Source organism: Spermophilus citellus (genome assembly GCF_964194105.1).
Source record: "Spermophilus citellus genome assembly, chromosome: 12".
Lineage (NCBI taxonomy): Eukaryota > Metazoa > Chordata > Mammalia > Rodentia > Sciuridae > Spermophilus > Spermophilus citellus.
This window is the reverse complement of record NC_138198.1, coordinates 41687446-41701188: the sequence shown is the minus strand read 5'-3', so window position 1 is coordinate 41701188 and position 13743 is coordinate 41687446.

Here is a 13743-nt window from a genome sequence, read left to right as displayed (position 1 = left end):
CACAAGTCACAAACCATCTCCCGGGAGGGGTAGGCAGACTCACACTCATTATCCTGAAAAATGCCCTGGAGGCAAAAAAGAAGGGAAAATTATTTAATCTAACTTTTTTTTTTTTTTTTGCATGCAGTTTCTTATTTCTGCTGCTTCATGTTTAGCCATTTTCCTGAAAACCTAAGATTCCAGCCTTTCCCATTGGACCAGGAAGAGGCAGGGAGAAAATACTCTCAGAATTCTGCATGAACAGAGAGACCATCTGCTTCAGTGGACAGTCTGGCTCATTACTGGGACAACTGATGAAAGACAGGTGTAGACTATTACTTCAGGTAACAATGTTCTCTGTTAAGGTGTCTGGGGACCACTGTACTGTGGATATATAAGAAAACACCACTGTTTTCAGGAAATACACACTTAACTAGTTAGGATGACTATTTAGCAATATCATGATTTACTATTTATTTATTTATTTGCAGCAGGTCTCACTGAGTTGCTTAGGGCCTCCCTAAGTTGCTGAGGCTGGCTTTAAAGTCATGATCCTCCTGCCTCAGCCTCCCAAGCCACTGGGATTATAGACCTGTACCTCCACACCTGGCTCATAATTTATTCTTGAATGATCCAAAAGAAATTTAGAGCTGGGCAGAATTCCTTTGTCCTGCTCTTAGACCTTTTATACTAATTTAAAATCACACAAGTATTTGTAAATGCATAGGAACGAATGAAGGAAAAAGCTATACTTAATCAAATCAAAGATGCAATTGATTCTAAAATAGGTCATACATCTTTGATGTCCCACAATGAAGGAAAAATACAGTTATTAAAATATGGCATAATACTTTCCTATTAATTTAGAATGTCTCTTCTTAGGCTTTGAGAGAACTCTTTTAGATTTATTATGAGGAGGTTTTATTACACATCCCTCTTCTGCATGTATAAAAACAAATAGGTAAGGGAAATAAAGAGGCTAAAGTATTCTTGCAACTTCTTCACTTTCTGGTTTCAGCGTGTATCTGTGTTTGTCTGTGCAGTACCATCCTCCAAGCCATCTACAGCAGCTTTTCTAAAGAATGCTCCATGAGATAGGACTCTCACTCCCTCTGCAGTCATTTAATTGGGCGGACGTGAGTATCACTAAGTGTGCACACACTCAGGAACATCAGCAACCACACAGTGGCTACCGGCCTGGAAGAAGGAGGTGCATAACACCACAGATGTAATTTCAGAGGTTCACAATAAAACGTGAAAAAGGTGCATCTTGCATTTGAAAGGTGACATTGTAAAGTTAACAGGGTTGGGCTTGTGGAAACTGTTTCTTTCACTCCAATGTTGTGCCAATAAGACAAGATCATTTGTTGGCATTAGGTCTGAAATTGAAGAGAAAAAAAAAAAAAGAAACCACCTGATCCACAGAAAATAGTTATTCTGTCTAAATTTCATGCCTGATTTTATTGCCTATGTTTCCCAAGGCACAAAACTATCCACTTATTTGTTCAGGTCTAAGAAGCTTCTCTGCTGTAAAATGCATTAATTGACCCAAAGGATATTAATCAAAAGCCTATACCAAGTAAGGAAAAGACAGACTCAGAGGATGCCATACAGGAGTTTAGAATCTGATAAGGTGCCAGGTGGAATTAACATGAGATACACTTTGTTTTTCCAAGCGTTAATATTTCTGAAGTTGCTCTGGGCCAGGTAGCAGTGATGATGTTGTTACCATTGCCTAAAACTCATAATGGGTATCATTAATTTTGAAAAAAAATTCTAGATTGGAGAATTTTTCAAAGTCAGGTTTACTGAGATATATAACTTACAGAGGGTAAAATTCGCCCTCTTTAGATGTTCAGTTCTAGGAGTTTCTAAAAGCACGTACAAATCAGAGGTGGAATATTTCCATTTTCTCCCCAAGCCCCCCACTACCTTTTTTCTTTCTTTCTTTTTCTTTTTTTTTTTTTTGTAGCCAGTACCTTTTCTAACCTCCAGACCCTGGCAACCGGTGACCTGGTTTCTGTCTCAATCGTTTTACATTTTCCAGGATGTCCTATAAAAGGGTCACATAATACGCAGTATTTTATATCCAGCTTCTTTCACTTAGCAGGGTGTTTTTTAGCTTTATTCGTTATTGTTGCTCAGATCAAAATTTCATTCCTCTTCCTTGCTGTGTAGTATTCCTAGATACTGATGGGTTGATACATCAACTGGTTGTCTATTCTCTAATAGACAGATAATTTGGACTGTTCCAGTTTAAGGCAACTATGAATGAAGTTGCTACTAACATTCAACACAGATTTTTGAATGTTGTGTAGATATATGCTTTGATTTATCATAGGGGAAAAAAAGTAGAGGTGGGATTGCTGGGTTATGTTTAATGACTATTAAATTTCATAAGAAATTGCTATATTGTTTTCCAAGGGGACTGAATTACTTTCCATGCCCAGCAATGATGAGGAAGTCTCAGCTGCTCCACATCACTGCCAACTCTTTGTGTTGTCGGGAGGTTTTGTTTTGCATCTGCCATTCCAAAATATGTGCTGTGGTAGCTCAATATGGTTTAAATTTGTGTTTCCCTAATGACTAATGATAGTGTCTTTTCAGGCACTCATTTGCTATTTTCTTTAGTGAAGTGCTGTTCAACAATTGCTATTTTTAAATTGGTAGTTTCTTTCATGATTTCATTCTATGTTCTGGACACAAGTCTTATCAGATATGTGTTTTATAAATATCGTTGCCTAATCCATGATTTGCCTTTCATTCTTTTAAATATATTACAAAGATAGATTTTTTTAAAATTTTGATGAAATCAACTTGTCAATTTTTCTCTTTTAGGATTTGGGTTTTATGTGTCCTAAGTTCATGGATGTTTGCCTAATGCAAAGTCACAAAGACATTCTCTTATTATAATTCTGGAATTCTGTAGTTTGAGCATTTTCATCTAGGCGTATGAGCCAATTTAAGTTTGCTTTTGTATGCGATAGGAGGTGGGGATGGAAAGTTTTGGTTCTTTACAGTACTGGGGATTGAACACAGGAGTGCTCTACCACTGAGGTATATTCCCAGCCCTTTTAATTTTATCTCTGAGACGGGGTCTTGACAGGTTGCTGACCCTGGCCTTGAACTTATGATCTTCCTGCCTCACCCATTGGAGTAGCTGGGTTTAGAGGCGTGTGCCACCGTGCCCAGCTTGGATGGGAGATTTGTCGTTATTATTATTGTTCCTCTGTATTTTTCCAGATAGCTATCCAATGGACATCTTGGCACCTTTGTCATAAATAAATTATCATACGTGGGTATGTTTCCAGGATCTCCATTCTGTCCCACTTATCTATGTCTGTTCTTATGCTGATGTCAAACTGTATTGATAGTTGTGACTTTTAATATATATTCTACTTATATTGCTTTTTCAAAATTATTTTGACAATTCAAGGTCCTTGATTTTTCTACATGAAGAATCAGTTTGTCAATTTCTACCAAAAGCTCCTGGGGACTCTGATTGGAATTGTGCTAAATCTGTACATCAATTTGGAAGAGAGTCAACATTTTCATGAAGCTAGATCCACGAACACAGGTTATCTCTCTCTATATGCTTAGGTCTTCTTCAAGTTCTCTCAGCAGTGTTTAGCAGTATTTAGCACAGAAATTCACACATTTGTTAAAATTTAACCTGGTACATCTTATGTTTTTTTTCATGCTATTGTAAATGGTCCTTTTTTTGATTTCATTTTTAATTGATCTTTGTTAGCATATACAAATGCAATTGATATTTGTATATTAACCTGGTATCTTGTAAAGTTCACTAGTAGTTCTGGTAGCTCTGCCTTACCTGGGGATTTGGAGGTGAGGCATCCTACTATTAATTCTGCATGGGCTGGACTGTCCAGGTAGGAGGAGGACATGAGCTCACCTGCACCTGGCAGCTTTTCCACCTCCTTTCCTCCTCTCCCAGGTGTGGTCAGTTCAGCTGGGAACTCCAGAGCCGACCTAACATCAAGCAGTGGTGATCCTGACAGCCATGGTGATGGGTGGCACTTGTGGGAGGGTTCATATGTGCCCGGTGTCCTGCTCAGCACCAGGAATTTCTCTACCCAGGGTCTGACGACCCAGCACCCAGCCATCCTTGGCCTCCACTCTTCGTGTGGTAAAACTGAGTCTCGGAGACTCCACGAGTTGCCGAGGCCTCTCACTTGGGAAGAGCTGGACGTGGCTCCAGCTCCCGACTGTGGCTGTCCTGTTCCTTGTCAGCACTGTAGAGCAGCTGTGACACGTGAATTCCCACTCGGTCACCCACCCGGTCACCCACCTCGCCTCCCCGGCTCGGCTCTGTTGCACGGAGCTCTCCTTTCGGTTCTTGACTCTGGACCTCTAGACCAGCGCCACTCAAACTCTAACGCGTGGGGAGGCTCCTGCGGACTCCTGTTGAAATGCAGAATCAGGCCACGAGTGTGTGAAGCAGCTTGACTAGCCATTCTGCAGTGTATACCTGCTCCAGAACCTGGTCTTGTACGCCATAAATGCATACAAAGTTTACTTTAAATAAAAAAAAATAGGATCTGATTTGGTGAATCTGGGCAGAGGCCGAGAGTCTCCATTCCTGGGCTTTGTGCTGGGCCAGCGCCCCTTGCCGGGTGGGGCTCTGGATTGCTCCGGAGCCCAGGTTCTGATGGTCCTCTAGCTCCTTGCTCTCCAGTGCAGAGTTCTGGGAGTGCAGTCCAAGGACAGCTTCCTGGGTCCAAAGCCAGCCCTGCCACTCAGATAGGACGGCCCCTTCCTCCTGGGGACTGTGGGGGTAGGAGAGATTTGCAGAGCTGTGGTGCCCGGCTTGGGGCGAGGAGCAGCCTCAGCTGGGTATTACCACCGGCTGCGTTGAAGCCTTTGCAGGGACCGTTGTGCCCTCTGCTTGCCCTGGCCACCTCCCCCAGCCTTCGGGTTTGTGCAGACCATCTTAGCCCCCGCGCCCCACGGTGGCCTCTGCAGGCTCTTCCCCCAGCGGACTGCAGCCTGCCTCTTCCCAGCAGCCCCCAGCTCTCCCATCCCAGCCTCCTCTCAGCTTCCTTCCCACATGGCCCCAGCAGGACTTACTGGGTTGTCCATGGCTGACCTTCTGGTTCATCGCCTTGGGAAACGCTGGTGGACGGTGGATTTGGAATAGAGAGCGGCTGCTGGTCCAGGGACTCTCTCCCCAGGGGGCTGCACATGCTCACCTGCAAAGGAGGACTGACAGTGTGTTGGGGTTCAGGGCTGTTGGGTGGAGTAGGGCAGAGCAATGGAAGATCCTGCTTTTCCAGAGAATTCTAGGGAATGCCCAGAGCTGGTTAATGGGATTGTGGGATGTGATGTCTTCCTCTTTCCCTTCAGCCTGTAAACTGCTCTCAAAATGTCAGTATTTTGTGGGGTGGGCTATTTGGGGGAAAGCAACCAGGTGCTAGTTGTGGCCGTGGGGTGGACATGGCCTCTGGTGGGTGTGGCCTTGAAGTGGGTGAGACAAAGGTCTGGGCGACCCAGTGGCTAGGACTCAGATGTGCTTTAATCTCCCAGGTGATTGCAAAGTACAGCCCGCCTGGGATCACTGACGTGGAGCTGTGTGGGGTGTTCATGTAGTAAGTCCCCAGAAGAGTCTGATTTTTGTTTTTAAAGGTCATGGTTATGACTCTGTGGTCATGCAGGTTTGGGAAACAAAGCTGATCTGGTTGGTCGCTGCGGGACTCATCAGCACCTTGAACACGGTCATGTGATTCTCCACCTCCCAGACACTAGCGTTCTGTGGGTAGTGTGCGCAGTTGTCCAGACGCCCTTGATCACAGAACCTACCGAGGAGTGTCTCTCAGCTCTTGGTGGCTGTTTTTGTTTTAACCCTTTTTGGCAGATTTGAAGGGTTCTGCTCAACAGCCAGCTGCGTTGGTGGATGAGGAGGATTCTGACATGGTCATCTCCCTGCCAAGCCATCCCAAAGAGCCAGGAGGGAGAGGCTGTGCCCCTCTGGGGGACGGGCTGTCTCTTCTGATTTGGGGGCTGGTCTTCCTCCGTCTAAGTATTAAAGCAATTACACTGGCTGTTTCTCTCTGTCCACGCGAAGCTGCCAAGCCATGGGACAGCCGGGGGGGGGGGGTCAGTCTGGTTTTCTTCAGGTTGTTATGGATCCCTAGTCCCTGCTCACCCTAATTTCGAGCTCCCCACCAGGGAGCTGGATGCGTGTGGTTCCGACACTCCCCTCCTCTGGTGGATTTGGGTGTCAGGATGGGTTTCTCTCTCTGTAGGTGCTGCCCGGCATTCTGGTCCTAGAAATGCTCCCTTGAGATATGAGCAAGACAAGGTGCCGTGTCGCAGAAGGGAAGGCCTGGTCCATGCGTCCGTCCTTCCCTGGGCTTGGTACGAGGCAGGAAGGGCTAGACGCAAAGCAGAGCTTGCCGGTCCCTCTGTGTGTCTTGCCACCCAGCGGCCCCTCTGGTAGACCGTGGTGTGCTTTTGTTTTGGAGGGCTCAGGAGGAAGGAGCTAGGAATCCACAGGCCCTAGAGCTGCCCGTCTGTCTCCCCCACTTTCCTTGGAGGAGCAGGTGACAGAACAGGCAGCCAAACATTCCCCGATTCCACAGCCAAATGTCACCTCCTCCCTGGGGGCTCAGCTTGGCGGAGTAAACTTCAGAGCCTTGGCATTTCTCACCCCCACTTAGGTTAGCCTGGCAAAGGGGCTTTGATTTCCCAAAGCCTAACGATACTCGCACGGTCCCATGCAAGCTGCCGGAGGGTCAGAGTGGGGCGCAGAGGCGCAGGAAGCCTGCTGCAGGAGGGGGGCGCCCTGTGTGTCTTCCAGTGATGGGTAATGAACGTGCAGTTGTTTAGTTTGGATCCAGAGCTGCAGCAGTATCGATTGCCTAGAACGTCTAAAGCTCTAGAGGTGAGAGCCTCTTGCATGAAGAAGGGTGTCTGCAACGGATTGTCCCACAGTGGAATTAAACAGATGTGCATGAGACACTTGCATTGGCCTGGTGGATGTGGGACTAAAGTGCCAGCTCCAGACGCCCATGGGCAGAGGATGGAGGGACGGGCAGCACCTGCTTGTCCCCCAGCCTGGTTCTGCTCTTACCCTGCCACGTGCTCCTGGAGGCTTCTCCATGCAGACTGTGGATGGTGACAGAGCCGGCAGTCCCTGTGGCCAGTCCTAGAACCCTGCTCCCTGCTGGCCCCTTTATGAATCGTCCTTTACTCAGTTCTCCTAATGCCCACGTGCTCTCGTTCCCCACTGGGGCCCTGGCAAACAGAGTGGGCAAGCCACGGCTCAGCCCAGCATCTGAAAGTGGAGCCACCGTTTAAAAGCTCCCTCTTCAGGAGGCCCCTCTGCCCATCCCCTGGGCTGCAGCCCCTGCCGACTCCCTGTCCCATTTGGTGCTGTCTTCGATTGGCTTGTTGGCCTCCTTGTTGCTCATTTCCCCCAGGGTGGGAACTCTCTGAGCACAGAGAAGTCCGGTGACTTGCCTGAGGCCACACAGCTAGGAGGAGGTGGAGATGCCACTTGAAGAGCATCTCTCGGATTGCAGAGGTCTCTCTCTCTCTCCCAGCCACACACAGGCCACGCTGTAGGAAGGGTACGATCTCCCTCGAGTCCTTCCTCTGCTCTCTGCTCATGCTGGACAGAGAAGCTGTGGGTTCCCTAAATATTCCCTGGGGTCTAAGTGGTCTTTTCTCTCCCTCCAGACATTAAGCTCAGATGAGGGGGTGGACGGGGGTCTTCACATCCAGGACCCTTCCTGTCCCCCCCCAGCCCAGCCAAGAGCTTGGCCTCCCCCTTGTCCACAGGCCCCCTTCTGGGGCAGGAGGTGGGCCCTCTACAGACAGGAGCTCCCTAGGATTCAGAGTGGTTTATGACCTGGTTTCCCTCCAACAGGGGACCATCCGAGAGAGCCCACTGGACCCCACAGCATCCCTAATGACATGTCAGGGAGCAGATGACACAGGCCAGAGCCCCAGGGACAGGTGTTCCCATCCTCAAAGTTCCCCAGTAGGAGGGGAGACACCTTGTCCCTCTACCTGTTGTGTCTAGACTCAAAGGAACCGAGTTTTCCCATAGTCTCATTTTCTCAAAAACAATTGTCAGAAGAAAACTAACAAGTGTCCCGTGATCCCACTGTCAGAATAACCCAGGTGCACTTGTTGGATGATTCAAGTGAGAGAGAAGGTGCAGGCTGCCCTGGTCCCTGGGTTCCTTTGTCCCCGCCTGGATCACTTCCCAGGAGGTCCCTGAATTCCCTCTTGAACATGCCCCAGACGAGGTCAGTGTTACTCTGAGTGTCCACGGACATGAGAGGCCAGCACTGTGTGGTCATCTCAGCTCTTCCCGTGAGCACGAGCCGTCCTGTCTCCTGGGGGCATGGGTGTCGTCACAGGGGTGCACCATGATGATGTTCCTGGGACTGTTGTTCTGTGAGGCGCACAGTGTGTATCTGGTTTCCTGTTGTGGGGGATGCACAGCGTGTGCCCTGGTCAGAAGTCCCAGTGCTGTAGACGTGGATGGACGTGGCTGGGTTGCTGTCTGCAGGGTCGCAGCAGCACCCGGGGTGGGGACACACTGAGTTCATCCTGGAAGCCCTGGGATCCAGGAGGGGCTCTCGTGTGCTGCTGTCTATGTGGCCTGCGAGGCCTGCGTGGCCTCCTGGTGGAGCTGACCTCTCTTTCCCTGGCCAGCTCTGCTCATGGGGGTCGCTCAGGGGGCACCTAGTCTCCAGCTGGGCCCTCTCCCCAGCACAGTGCCTGGCTTTTGCGGTCAACACCAGGTGGTTGGCCTGACCCCGTTGGTGGCCAAGGAGACCCCGCTCAGCTCTCAAGGGTGTGACCCTTGCCCTTTGGTGACGGCGTCTTTCTTCTCAATGTTGTTGTTTCCCGAGTTCTGGAAAAGGAGGCTGCATATTCCTCGCTTAGCCTGAGACCTCTTGGCCAGCCATTGTGTTGGTCAGCTCAGGGTGCTGTCACCAAGTGCCACAGGCTGGGCAGTTCGAGGGGCAGACCTTTACTTCCACATGGTTCTGGGGTCGAGGTCTAGGACAGGGTGCCACAGGGCGGTTTCTGCGGGCTCCACCCCCACCTGCACGGAGCCCCGTCCTCTCCCTGAGTCCTCCTGTGGCCGTCCCTCTGCATGATCCTGCATCTCCATCTGTCCTCATCAGGAGGTCATTCGCGTTAGTCCAGGGGCCTCACGTCTGCCTCGTTTACCTTAATTACCTTTTTAAGGACCCCCATCTCCAAATGCAGGTCATGTTTCAAGGGACGGGGGGGGGAGCAGGACTTCAGCATGTGATCTTGGGGGACATGATCCAGTCTGAGAGCTGTCCTTTCCCCGTAGTGATGATGGGGACAGGTCCTAGCCAGGTTCCCCAGCAGTGCCTCTCAAGGTGGTGAGTCCCACGGCAGTCACACAGACTGTCACTTTGTACCACCGTGGTAACTTCCTCTGCCTGCCAGAGACTGGGTTTGGGAAACCCTGGGTGCAGGGAGCCCCAGGAGTTGGGCCAGGGCAGCGGGGCTGGTTTCCCAGGTGCCCCTCATCCACCAGCCAAGGGGGCCTGACGCACAGCAGGCTGCCCTCGGAGGCCAGGCCTTCGCCTCCCAGCCCCAGACGAAGCCTGCGGCCACCTTTCTCCTGCCTCTCGCAGCCCAGCCAGGGGCCACCTGGTGCAGAACGCAGCACTGGGGCCAGGAAGGCAGATGGAGCAGGCGTAGGGTCAAATGTCATTTGCCACCGTGACTGAGGGGACTGTTTCAAGTGCTGTGTGCACAGATTTTGAGGCCACATCAGGCTCATGAAGAGACTATCGTGATCACACAGGGTGCTTGCCAAGGGCCCAGGGCAGAGTGGGGCGAGGGTGTCCCACATCCTGCCGCCGTGTGCACTGGGCTGGCCGGAGCTGGGCTCAGGTACCTTCTGTGTCCCTTTACACTGTGACCCTCGGGTTTTATCATCCCCTTGGGCCTCATTTTCTCCAGCTGTGAAGGGGAGGCCGCCATGGTTCCCGTGCCACCCAGTGGGCGGAATTCAAGGAGGCTCCTGGGTGGAACTTCCTGCCACCTGGTTGGCCCTCTCCCCGATTCCCAATAATTCACCCTAGTTTTGAGAATTCTTTTCTCTTTCCCAAAGCACTTCCTCTGAGAATCGCTGTGTTATGGATCCTTTAGAGTCATAACCCTTAAACTCTGTAAAAACCCTGCACTCTGACTGGGTCCCCCAAGGAGGTCCCGGGGATGGGGACCTGACTTCAGGGTGGGCAGAGTGACGGGTGCTGGCCCTGGAGTTCCATCGAGGGCCACTCTACGTCCTGGCGCTACCTGTGACAGAGATGGAGTCTGGAGAGAGGGACACGGGGCTCCTTGGAGCTGCTCCTCCCCAGCTCTCCTCCAGCTCAGGTGTCACATCTTCTGAGTGACAGGAGAGGCCCCTGGGCCCGGGAGAGCCTGTTCCCGAGCACCCGGGCAGACAGGGAGGCTGAGGAGAGGGCTGGAGCAGATGGCAGCAGGTGCGTGGAGTGCCCAGCTGCTGGTTCCTGACAGCTCTTCCTAACTCGGAAAAATGATGCTCAGCCTGAGGAGGTGCCTGGGACCTTATTCCCCAGCCCCTGCTTTCTCTGTGGGAATGTGGATCTGCTTCTGGGTCCACTTGGATCATTTCCCGGAGACGGAGAAGACGGGCCAAGGCCTGTGACCTTCCCACTTCTGTGTGTGCTTTGTAAAACCCATTGTTTTTTTTTTTCTTAAAGATTTCTCAAGGATTTAAAGAAAGAAATCCTAGACTCCTTTATTGGGCCTACAAGACCCAGTGAAGATGGCGGCTGCTGTCTGCTTTAAAAAATGACAAAATCATAGAATTTGGAGGGAAATGGATGGCATTAGAGCAGATTATGCTAAGTGAAGCTAGCCAATCCTTAAAAAACAAATGCCAAATGACTGCTTTGATATAAGGGGAGTAACCAAGGACAGGGTAGGGACGAAGAGCTTGAGAAGAAGATTAACACTAAACAGGGATGAGAGGTGGGAGGGAAAGGGAGTGAGAAGGGAAATCGCATGGAAATGGAAGGTGAGCCTCAGGGTTATACACAATTACATATAAGAGGAAATGAGGGGTAAGAGAAGAATAATACAAGTGGAAGAAATGATTTACAGTAGAGGGGGTAGAGAGAGAAGAGGGGAGGGGAGGGGAGGGGAGGGGAGGGGGGATAGTAGAGAATAGGATAGACAGCAGAATACATCAGTCACTAGAATGGCAATATGTAAATCAATGGAAGTGTAACTGATGTGATACAGCAATCTGTATACGGGGTAAAAATAGGAGTTCATAACCCACTTGAATCAAACTGTGAAATATGATATATTAAGAACTACGTAATGTTTTGAACGACCAACAATAAAAAAAAAAAACCCAGTGAAGTCAGAACCCTTCCACCAGCTGACCTCGTGCCCACCCCCGTCCCCTCGTCCTCCACACTCACCTTCGTGGGTGTTCAGATCCGTAGGCCACTTGGGGCCACTGTGGGAGCTTGCTCTTCTTTCCAGGAGGCTTCTGCCCAGCCTCCCCCTGTCCCTTCAGGCCCAGCTGCAGGGTCACTCTCTCAGGGAAGCCTTCCCAGAGTTCCCTGGACTGTGGCCAGCCCCCTGTAGACACCTCCCAGGCCCCGTGTTTCCTTTGCAGCTGCAGCTCCCTGGTCACCCACCCCCTGCCCAGTGTCTGGCTGTCCCTCTGGATGGGGGACCTGGAGGCAGGGAGAAGGGCTACCTGGGTCTACTGTTTCCTGAGTTCCTTGCACAAGGCCTGGGGAGGGAGGCCTGGGGAGGGGAGGCCCGGGGAGGGGACGCCTGGTTACTTGTGGGGGGGGATGATGAGGAGGTGGGGAGCCCAAGAGGTGTGACAGTCCTAGGTCTTCCAGCAGGGGTGGCTCTGGCCCACCCAGGGCTATCACATGAGCCCGAGGGTGAGGTGCACTTGCCCCCGCTCTCTCCTAGGAACGCGCATCTGAAGCGGCTGGTCTTGGTCTCTGTTCCAGAACGTCCAGAGACTGCCGTGGGAGATGGAGGCGTCAAGGTCTGTTTCCATCCCTGGGATGTGCTGGGCACGTGATGGACGGGGTCCGAGGAGCTAGGTGGGCTCCAAGATGCTGGAGCGTGTGTCTGTCTTGGGTGGGAACTTTGCCACACCTCCCCTTGCCCTGGGTGTTCTGTGCCTCCGGGTTCACCATCTCCTCCAGATGCAATGGTGGTGACGATGGGGGTGGCAGGGATGGGATGGTGACAATAGTGACGGTGGTGTGGGGATAGTGATATGATGATGGTGCTGGGGGTAAGAGTGATGATAAGGAAAGATCATGGTGATTCGAGGATGATGGTGGTGGGGTGAAGATGACTGTAGTAGAGATGCTGATAAAGATGGTGACGATGACAATGATGGTGATGATGGTGATGGTGATAGAGATCATGGTGGTGGTGGTGGTGATGATGGTGGTGATGAGACAATAACGTAAACCTTTATGTTGACAGGTACGTCAGTGGCTTGGGTAGCTGAGGCAGGAAGTTCATAAGTTCAAGATCAGCCTCAGCAACTTAGCAAGGGTTGAGGCAACTCAGACCCCGTCTCTATGTGAAAGATAAAAAGGGGTTGGGAGGTGGATCAGTGGTTAAGCACCCCTGGGTTGAATCCCCGGTACAGGCACGTCAGTGTGAGCACTCCACACACATCTAGTCCTTGCAAGGGCATCTTCCAGTAGATTCCATTCCTGGAATCATTCACATTTTCATAAATGGGGTGCTGGGGCACAAAGGGGGACCTAACTTGGGCCACTGATGCACTGCTGATAAGCGGCAGAGTTGGGCCCAACGTCGAGCTCTGCCTGACCCTGAAGCTCCGTGGGCAGGACCAGGAGAAGGCTGTTGCTGTGCATGGCCCTTGTCTGAGAAATGGGGATGTTGGTGCCTATGCACGGAGCCGGCATGCCAAGGAGTAGGGCTTCCTGTCTCTGAGAGCGTTGTTCCTGCTCTGTAGTTACTACTCCAGAGTCAGAGTCACCCGGGGAAGGGCAGCCAACATCCCAACACAACTGTCTGCCAGGCACTCGGGGTAGTGACCTTCCCGCGCCTTCACAGCAATCCCAAAATGGGGCATTTCCCCTGAGACAGACAGCTCCCCAGGGTCAGGCTGCGTTCCCAGCTACTGAGGGCTAACGAGGTTCCAGGGCTGGGGGGTGGCACTCAGCTCAGGCTCCTGAGAGGTCTCCCTCCCTCCACCAGAGCGGGGCGTCCCAGGCACCTGGCAGCCTCTTGGCACCGTCAGTGCTGAGTGCTAGGCTGAGTCAGCCCAGAGCATCTGGAAGGGGTCAGACCTGGGCCAGGCCTGGTTTCCTCCTGCTGTCCACTTCTGTGCTCTCAGCAGGCTGACCTCGGCCACGGCCCCTGGGTGGGAGGCCTGCGGACTGTAGGACTGGCCTGGACATCCTCAGCTGCGTATGAGGCAGAGCTTGAGGGACCTAGGGCTCGGGGAAGGGTGACTTCCATTCCCGCCACCCTCTGTGGCCTCTCCGTGCCGCACGGAGGTGGGAGGGTGGGTCTGCCCTGTGCAGGTGGGAGGAGCATTGACTCCTGAAGGCCTCCCGAGGCCGACTCTGCTGGGACAGATAGCTTACTTCTGTAAGTCCTCCCCTGACCCTGTGAGGGGGCAGTGTCACCCCCTCTGCAGAGCAGGAAACAGAGGTGGGGGGCTCAAGGTCACCCACCACCAATGCCAGAGCC